The 9,808-nt window shown below is 42.2% G+C and overlaps 1 long non-coding RNA gene across 2 annotated transcripts; it reads left to right on the forward strand.

The window, feature by feature from the left end:
• Positions 1 to 43: 43 nt before the first annotated feature.
• LOC117797992 lies at positions 44 to 9,697 on the forward strand. 2 transcript variants are annotated; one of them, XR_004622775.1, is made up of 4 exons: positions 44 to 400; positions 1,501 to 1,550; positions 2,171 to 2,298; positions 9,368 to 9,697. It is a non-coding gene; the product is annotated as an uncharacterized LOC117797992 (long non-coding RNA). The 2 variants fall into 2 exon arrangements; XR_004622774.1 differs by lacking the exon at positions 2,171 to 2,298.
• The last annotated feature ends 111 nt before the right edge of the window (positions 9,698 to 9,808 follow it).

Consider the following 9,808-nt stretch of genomic DNA (forward strand, 5'->3'; position numbering starts at 1 on the left):
GCTGGCTACATTTCCCAGAAGCCTCTACGGTCCACAACCCCCCCCCCGCCCCGCCCCCAGCAGCCAACTCTTGCTACTTGGACCTGTCGGTTCGCCCAGGTCCTCAGGATGCTCAGGCTAGGCTGGGCTGTCAGTACTGGCCTTCACTGAAGGCTAGGAACACGACGCGACACTGGACGGAGAAGACTTGTGCCGGCCAGGCTCTGGCTGGATTTTTCCTCGCCGGGACTACATTTTCCTGAGGGCTCTGCGGCATTTGCACTTCCGGCCAAAGTTGGCTGGCCGGGGTGGGTTGGAGGGAGTTCGGGCGCAACGGGTCGGGGCGTTGCGGGCGGCCTGACTCACTGGTTTGGGGCGGATTCGACCAGATTGGAGTGTGAGGACCCGCGAGAAGTGCTCGGTGAGGGGCTCCGGATGGGGCCGGGGTCTGTCTGGAGTCTTACATGTGGGTGGCTGTTGGGCATTTCTAGGCTGCGTTTTCACCTCGAAAGGTAAAGGACGTCGGGGAGGTAGGGGAATGTCCAGGTCTCTACTCTTCACTCGGGGTAGGGTGGTATCAGCCGCGCATCTGCACGGGGTGGGCGAATGGTTTCATGTTGTCCCTGGAGGTGGCTGGAAGTGTCTGGAGATCAGAAGTGTCGTTGCTGTGTGACCTCCTGCCTGGACAGAAAGTCCGTGCGATACTCCCGGCCGGGGATTGTGCGCCCGACCTCCGTTGCTCGGCGACCAGTGCCGACGGGGGTGGTTAGTACACTAAGAGAGGCTCTCTACCACCCAGTGTGAGAACCCCATGTGGCCGGCCGCGTCGCCGACTCTGCTTTTTGGAGCTAAAACTGGAAAGGCGTCTCCCCTTGTACTTTCTTGGTTGACGTTGAGCGGGGTCAGCGAATGGATGGGTTCTGGAGCAGTCTCAGACCCCGCCTGCGTTTTGAGCCTTCTTAGCCCCTGTTGGATTCTGGATCCCAGCCGAAACTGACAACGGAAACCGCCACACTCTCTTCAACGCGGTGAATGGCCTTCTCTCCGGGGCTAATTCTGGTGTCCCGGGGTTTTCTAGAGCTTGGGCCTGTGAGCCCTTCCTTCCACTTCCCTGTGCTTTTACCCTGAGGCCTCGGGGGATCCAGGCCCATAGCAGTGCCCCCGGTTTTAAAGGACAGGAGTGTGGAATTTTGACTGATGGATCCCCGTAGGTTGTGTTGTAGAGCCAAAAATCTGGGCTCAGTGTAAGATACAGGGCGTGGAAGAACCCAGTCAGGCTCCTATGGAGGAATGAGGCCACAGTCTGGGGTTCTCTCCCGATTCCCATCTGGGCCCCTAAGGTCGCCTGCTTTGTGTGATGATAGGAGTGGGGGTGGGGTCACTGGCTTCTTTGGCTTAAGGCTCATTCACGGTGCCTGGAGTGGAGCCAGGGTTTGCTCTGACTTGGACTCCTGTGAGCTCCCGGAAGAGTCTGTTATCTCATAGTTTCTTGACCCTTTTCCATCTTTTTCATTCTCTAAGAATCCAGAAGAGGAGAGAAAAACCACTGTACATCAAAAGTCATGGCGGAGGTAAGTTGTATTTGGTACTCTTTTGTTGGAAGGGCCTTCCTGGTTTTCAAAACAGTATTTTGTTTCAGGATTCTCTCCAGAAGATTTACAATAGTGATTTGGGAAAAGGGTAAGAGAGAAGAAAACCAAATTTATGGAACAGTTTTCCTAAACCAGACAGGAGTCTAAACCGGGGCTGTCTGCTTTGCATACATTGTCTCATCAATCTAGAATTTCCATTTCCCTGGATTTTATTCATTCCCAGAATAGTTGTGACAGATGTGCCTCACTGATTTGGCAGGGCAGTTAAAGAACAGAATGAGGTTACTCGCTTCAGTACCACTAATTCCTTCTTGGACTGCTTCAGAGACACAAGCAATAGCCTGTTTGCTTCCAAATTTCTAACAGCCTGGAAGGCCTGCCTGCCCCCTTCAGTTTTACATACTTTTTCCCCCCAAGATAGAAATAGCCTAATTGCTCTCTTTTTAATGACTTAAGTAATATGCAATTTTTACAAAAATTTCAGAACTTGAGAAAGTTAAGAAAGGTTGTCACCCATGGCCTCACCATCTAGAGATAATCAGGATTAACATTTTCAAATTTTGTCGTACGTATGTATAGGTATGTAATTTTGTTTTCAGAATGGGATCATGCTACTGATAGAAGCAACCAACTTATTGAGTGTTTACTTTAAGCCGCTTGTAGTTTCAAGTTTTCAAGTTTACACGTGTTACCATGTTGAATCCACATTAATAACCCTGTGACACAGGTATGACTGTATTTCTTCAGTTCTGTTATGCATTTTTTTTTCCTTAACATTTTAACTTCTCTGAAATCAGGACTGGTTTTACAATTCTTGACAAGTCCTAGTTTCGTTGATGGCATTTTTTTCTTTCCTGGTGTATAAAGTAATGATGGCTTTACAATCAGTGGTACCTCAGAATTGATGAAATATGGTATTATTCTAAGTTGATAGATGAGGAAATAGATTCTATTAAGTCACTCCAAACTTACACAGTTAACAAGTAGTACGACTGGGATCCCTCTACTTTTGCTTACTTGTCAAAAAGTGTTGTCTTCTTTGGTTTATGTTGAAGAAGTGTATACGTTAAGCATATTCTGTCATTTATAAGTTGTTTTAAAAATATTTTTTCACAGTTAATCTATTTTGTATGTGTTTTAGATTCAGAGTTTTCAGAAAATGTTTTCTTCCTTTATGTCATGGCCGTCATAATACAAATACAGAAAAGTCATTCAGGGGTGCTTGGGTGACTCAGTTGGTTAAGCGCCTGATTCTTGATTTCAGCTCAGGTCATGATCTCAGGGTTGTGGGGTGGAGCCCTTTGTCAGGCTCTGCACTTAGCACAGAGTCTGCTTGAGATTCTCTCCCTTTCCTTCTGCCCCTCTCCCTGTTTGTGCTAAGTAAATAAATAAATAAAATCTAAAAAAAAAAAAGTCATTCACATTTTCCTAAAGTACTTTGTCTTTTGCCCATACAAATCAGTCTTTAAGCATCTGATGTGAGATACATGACCAGCAAATGTTGGCTGTAAAATTCCTAATTTGGGGTATTTATTTAGACTTTTCTATGACTTTGGACCAGTCAATTTTAAAGAATGGCATAATATTTGTGGTATGTTCAGGGTGTTTTCCTTGAATGTGTCTGAGTGTGGTTCTTCATTAATCCTGGCCAGTCAGTTCTTAAGGGTTCCTTTTTCTCAAAAGACTAATAAAATACTCATTGTATTCTAGATTAATCTACTTTTTCCTTTCTCAGACTTTTCTCCTGAATTCTGTTAAAACTTGCTGAGTCTGTCTTCCTATTCCCATCCTGGTCAGAACCTTCCTCAGATTCTCAGAGGAAAAACTACATCCTCCCCATCAATTCTTAGCACATTTTGGTAAGGGAGGAACTCCAGCTTCCCTTGCCCTAACCCTTGACAACTGTCCATTTCTTCCTCTATTTCCTCCTCTCCTCAGCGTGGTAGACTGTCCTTTCGCTGTCTTTTTTTCTTTTTTTTAATAAAGATTTTATTTATTTGACAGATGGTGAGAGAGTGTGTGAGCACAAGCAGGGGGAGAGGCAGGCAGAGGGAGAGGGAGAAGCAGGCTCCCCATGGAGCAGGGAGCCCGATGTCGGACTTGATCCCAGAACGCTGGGATCGTGACCTGAGCCGAAGGCAGCTGCTTAACCTACTGACCCATCCAGGCGCCCCCTTTCTCTCTTAATGGGAAGCTATGTACTGTTAGAGAAATGGTAGTCTTAGGCTATTTTTGCTGTGTGACCATGGGCTTCCTCATAACTTCCTCTATATCATGTGTTCATTATACAGGGTTTGGAGAAGGGGATAGTGATGGAAATTCACCTGAATGTATGCTTAAACTGGCAACCTGGAGTTCCCCCAACTCCTACCTCTTGGTCTCAGTCCCATTGCTTCTGTCTCTTTCCTTTTCCCTGATCTCATGCCTTATAACCTCACTCCACTGTTTGCGTGCCAGATAAGACCTTTGTGTAGGGATGGATAGTGCATTGTCCTCTAATTGGGCTCCCTGGCTTTACTTTTACTCCTTGCCAGTAAAATAGTCCAGTCGTGTCACTTCCTTTATTGAGTGAATCCCTCTTACTTTCAGGACAAAGCTCCAACTCTCTCATGTTCGTTATATATTTACTATAAAGCACATTCTATATTTACTGGAGCACCAATCCTAGTATTAGAATAAAGCGGTAAGGATATCTTTAGTCCTGCCAGGGAAGACCTGTCATTCAAGACCTCTCCGTTCCATTTGCTAGCTCCCCCCGCCCCGCCAGACAATCCTATTAATGTGCATCTTTTTATTAGTAGGAGTTCATGCAAAATGATTGTCTTGTGTTAAGACCCAATGTGATCAGTTTTTCTGAATCCTCCAGATATGGTTGAGAAGAATGTTATTTGAATAAGGTGCATTATTCTATATATGGCCATTAAATCAAGTTTGTTGATTTTGTTATTTTGTAATTTAAATAATTTTTATTTTTACTGATTTTGTCTCTTGTGTCTATCAATTATTTCAAGTGATGTATTCTCTCATAATGAGGATTTGTCATAATTTTGTTCTTTATTTTATTTATGTGTACGTGTGTGTCTATATATAATATGTATTTATTTTTTATTAGGGGTGTATACAAGTTATATTTTCACCTTTTACCTCTAGTCTTTCTGGATATTTATGTTTTGGATGTGTCTTTTATAAATAGCATATATCTGGGCTTTGGTTTTTGATCTTTATCTTTTAATGAGATCATTCAGCCCATTAATACTAATTGTTGATATAGGGGCATCCGGCTGGCTCAGTCAGTGGAGCACGTGACTCTTGATACTGGGGTTGTAAGTTCAAGCCCCATGTTGGATGTAGAAATTACTTAAAAATAGTCTTTTTAAAAAAATTGCTGATATAATCGAAAGTATCACTATTGGCTTAGTTTGTGCTTTTTATTCTACCTTTTCCATATTGTTCTAATCTCATTTCACCCCTCTGTGAGTTTGAAAGTTATAAACTAGTTTCAATTATTTAGTGGTTACTTTAGAAATTTTAATGTATTTTAACTTACCAGTGTCCAAAACTAAAGAACATCTTTATGTTCTTGCTGAGTAGTGTAAGGAACTAGGATAATCTAATTGATTAAACAGCTTACACTGTTGTCAGATGTTTTAATTCTACCTTTTTTTTAACCCATAAAACATCTTTATTTTATATTTTTCGATGTTAGCTTCGTTATCCACATATTTACCACTTTCTTTGTTCATTATTCTTATATCTTAAACCCTCTACCTTGGGATCACGTTCCTTCAGATGGAAGTACATACTTTAATGCGTTTCTGGGGTTTTGGGTTTTTTGAAAATGTCTTGATTTGCCCCCATTTGTGAAAGATAATTTTCTCTCAGTTGACTGAGATAGTCTGCTGTATTCTGGTTTATATTGTTGCTATTGAATAATCATCTGTCAGTCAGACTGGTGTTTCTATATAGATAATCGTCTTTAATCTCAAATTGCTTCTAACATATTCTCTTCGTTTTTAGTGCTCTGCAGTTTTGATATATTTGTCTAGGGTTCTTTTTATTTATTCTTCTTGATACTCACTGGGCTTCTGAATAATGCTTTCTTTTGCTAGTTCTGAAAATTTCTCAGCCATTAGGTCTTTTTTCTTTCATTCTTTTTTTTAATAAGCAAGCTCTGTGCCCAGCATGGGGCTTGAACTCACGATCCCAAGTTCAAGAGTCACATTCTCTACCATCTGAGCCAGCTAGGTGCCCCGATTAGGTCTTCAGTTACTGCCTTTTCTCAGTTCTTCTTTTTCCTTCCAGAACTCTGGTTAGATATCTGTTAAACCTTCTCACTTTATCTTCTTGCCCTCTCTCATCCTTTCCCATGTTGTCCTTTTTGATAGCATTCTGAGTAATCTCTTTTTATATCTGTAGTCAGTAATTTTTCTCTCTGGAGATACTTTATTCGAGCCATTGTATGACTTAATTTTAAATACTAGGTTTTTTTGTTCTAGAAGTATTTTTTCCTTTTAACTCTACCTGTCATTTGGGGTGCCTAGGTGGCTCAGTCAGTTAAGAGTCTGTTTTGGGCTCAGGTCACGATCCTAGGGTCTTGGGATCGAGTGCCACATCAGCACGGAGTCTCCTCCTCCCTCCCTCTGACTCTTCCCCATGCTTGTGTGCACTTGTGCACGCATGCATGCTCGGGCACGCAAACTCTTCCCTGACAAAGTCTTTTTTAAAGACTACCTGTCATTTTTTGGTTTTGTTTCTCACTATCTTACCTCCTTTTTGTAATATATCTGTTTTATATTCTTTGTCATTATCTATGTAACAAATGAATCTGTGCAGGTGTGACATTTTCCCCCTAACATTTTATTTTTATTGTGGAAAGTTTAAAATCTAATGGAAATTTGAAACAATTACACGATTGATTTTCCTGACTCTCTGATCCTGGAATTAGGCCTCTGTGCATGTTTTATTTTTATTTAGTTTTTTATTTAGGTGAAGTTCACATAACATACAATTAACCATTTTATAGTGTACAATTTGGTGGCATTTAGTATGTTCACAATGTTGTTCTGTTTTATTATTTTTGACATTTGGGTCATTTTCCTTGAAATTCTATTTATGCATTCTTGAGGCCTGGTTGAAGGTCTGTGTTTGCTTCTGCCAAGAGCACTGCCAAACCAGAGCCACCTTAAAGTAGGTTTATAAATGGAAAGTTTTATAGATTCATCTCAGTAATGTGCATGTGAGCCACAAACCTTGGGAGGGCTCACTTGTGGTTATAATTCCTCAGGGGAAAATGTTTTTCTTCCACCCACTGCCAGGATTCAAGTCAAGCCATTTTCCTTGTAGCACCTACGAATGAGAGTATTGCTTCTACTTTTTCTTTATGTTGTGGGCATGATCCTAGAGGTCCCAAGTCTTTGCAGTACAGAACCATTTAGACTCCCATCTTGACCAGCTATAGGCTTGGTCTCCTTTCCCCCCACTCTTTGAATGTCAAAGCTCATGGTCGTCTTGGCTCAGCAGAAGTTTTCTGGTAAAATAAGTGTCAGCGGCTCAGCACACTCCTATTGGTTCTCAGTTTGACTCAGTTTTAGCTTCTGAAGATTACTTTCCTTCTTTGCCAGATCATCTTGCATCCCAAAATGTTTTTAATATTTAGAACCTTAATTTTCAGCTGGTGATTTGGTCATGGTAACCAGTCCCTCGCAGAGCTTGATGTCCTGTGATTGTCTCTGCTTTTCTGTTTTTCCTTCCTGATTCTGAGCTTTTTAAGGGCAGGTGCTGGATCTAAATCATCATGTCCCCAAGTGTCCACACAGAGCCAGAGTCATGGGGAATTTTGATATTTTCAGATAAAGGAATTTTGTTTGCAGAACTGCTTCTTTCCTCCCTTTCCCTTCTACCTTTGATTTCCCCTCAGAGAATGCCCTGCTCTGTAGTGACACACAGAGCAGACCAAGCATTTTCTGTTCCTCTAAGTGAAGAGCCCCGTACAGGATTTTTTTTTTTAAAGGATCTTCAGAAATCCCCAGCTGCATCTGTTAAGAGCCAGAAGTGGAGGACTATCAGCTACAGAGTTGGAGATATCTAGATTCAAAACCCAGCAATGCCCACTGCTAACTGCAAATTTGAATAAATGACTTCACTTATGTGAGCTAAAGTTTCCTTTGAGTTAGGATTCATGGGCTTTTCCTGAGGATTCATACATGTAAGTCACCAGAAACTTAAAGTGCTTAATGTGCAATAATTGTACTTGAGATGCAGTGAACACTGACTTTCAGCAATAAGGCTAGGGGTTGCAGCGAGAGGGAGTAATGTCAGGCAGGAAAGCCAAGTTTAGAGAACTTGTGATCTTGATTAGGAACCAGAACGTGTTGGCCACAAAGATTCTGAGAATTTGTGGTTTCTTTTAAGGCCATTGCAACCTGCATCCAGGGCATTGAGCTTTGCCAAGGTTACTCAAGACCTGGTGGTCCTGGTGGGTTGTCTGGCTCAGTAGTGATGATTCTGGACAGGGTCTTTGTTGAAAGAGGGTTTAGGTGGGGTCTTAAGGGCTCCAGTTCTGGGATAAGGGAACAAAGCTAAGGAGGTACCTGATACACTGAGTCTGTTAGGCCAGGGAGAGGCTGGAGACCTCTGTTGCAGAAACTGTGTCCAGGGCTGGGCCTGCCCAAGTATCCTGTGCTCCTGGGCCTGGCAGCTCTACCATGTCTTTGAGATGCCTCCATGGCTGAGGAGCTCAGTGTCTTCCAGGCTGTAGAACAAGGATCCGTCCGGGGCAAGTCAGAACAGGCCCTTCTGGACTCAGATTAGTTGGGAAAGTTGTTTCCTCTAAATACATCACATACAGTTGGATTCTCTGGGGTTCAGGGCAGGCAAAGTTTTGTTACCCTCCCTCAAATCAAGAAAGACAGACTCTGTGTGTATGTATGTCTGTGTGTGTGAGAGACAGAAAGAGAGAGAGACATACACACTTGTAGTGTATGTTCATCTTGGGTCACATCAGTGTGAGTCTGGATCTTCCTCCCATCAGTTCTGGCAGATCAGAAACCAGGAGAGTAGAGTTAGGGACAATTTATAGGAACAGGAGCCTTACAGCCAGATATATAAATTGTTGAGAAAAGACTCATACTGCAAAATAACTTTAGAGAACTTGTGCAACCTCATACCCCAAAATAAGAACATAGAGTATAGAAGATGGGTTGCCATACAGCCAGTAAAAACGATGTCTGTTTTAGAATTTTTGGTTACATGGAAAAGTGATCAGGCTTTAATATTCTAGCATATTTGCAGGCATGTGTTTTTAAGAAATTATTAAATCATAAGTTATAAATCACCGAGTTCTATTCAAATCCTATTTTCAGAAATAGATATTTTATATTTTTGAATGATTCAGAGTTTTTAAAATATTTCTTTATGGGGAGAATGAAAAGGGAGATAGTCACAGGTGTTGTATGGTGAACATAAAATGTGTTATATGCTTGCGTGTATAGTTTTACTTAATTGGGAAGCACCAGTTGTCTGAACTTTGGTTATTCCCAGACCTGGGAGGATAATGGAAGAGGATAGAGTCCAAGAGGTTACTCCTCCAGCTACAGGCATGCTTAAGCATGATGTGTGTGCACCAAGAATGGTGTACTCTGATCACTCTTGTTTGCACACTGAACCATCCGTGTTAAAGGGCCCAGCACAGCCTGTTTTCTCAACATTGAAAGCAATTGCTTTCTTCATTTTTTTTATTCCACTGGAAAGATTTTGCCTATCAGTTTCACAAATAGTGTATTGATCTGTGGTTCCAGGGCTTCAAGTTCAAAGATGTGGCCATTTACTTCTCTCAAAAGGAGTGGGAATGCTTGCACTCTGCTCAGAAGGCTTTGTACCGAGATGTAATGTTGGAGAATTATAACAACCTCATCTCACTGGGTAAGTTATGTGCCCCCCAAAATTCAGAATTGGCCTTCTGGAATTTTATGTTCTTCTTTATGAATTTCTCATGAGTGCTTCTCAAATGCCTGGCTGAATTAATGAATTAATGATTCTTGTTGCTTCCCAAAGAAGGGATTATCCATTATGAAGTTAGAATTGGCTGCTCCGGGGTGCCTTGGTGGCGCAGTCATTAAGCGTCTGCCTTCGGCTCAGGGCGTGATCCCGGCGTTACGGGATCAAGCTCCACATCAGGCTCCTCTGCTATGAGCCTGCTTCTTCCTCTCCCACTCCTCCTGCTTGTGTTACCTCTCTCG

This window comes from Ailuropoda melanoleuca, unplaced genomic scaffold, assembly GCF_002007445.2.
Source record: "Ailuropoda melanoleuca isolate Jingjing unplaced genomic scaffold, ASM200744v2 unplaced-scaffold2134, whole genome shotgun sequence".
Taxonomy (NCBI): Eukaryota; Metazoa; Chordata; class Mammalia; order Carnivora; family Ursidae; genus Ailuropoda; species Ailuropoda melanoleuca.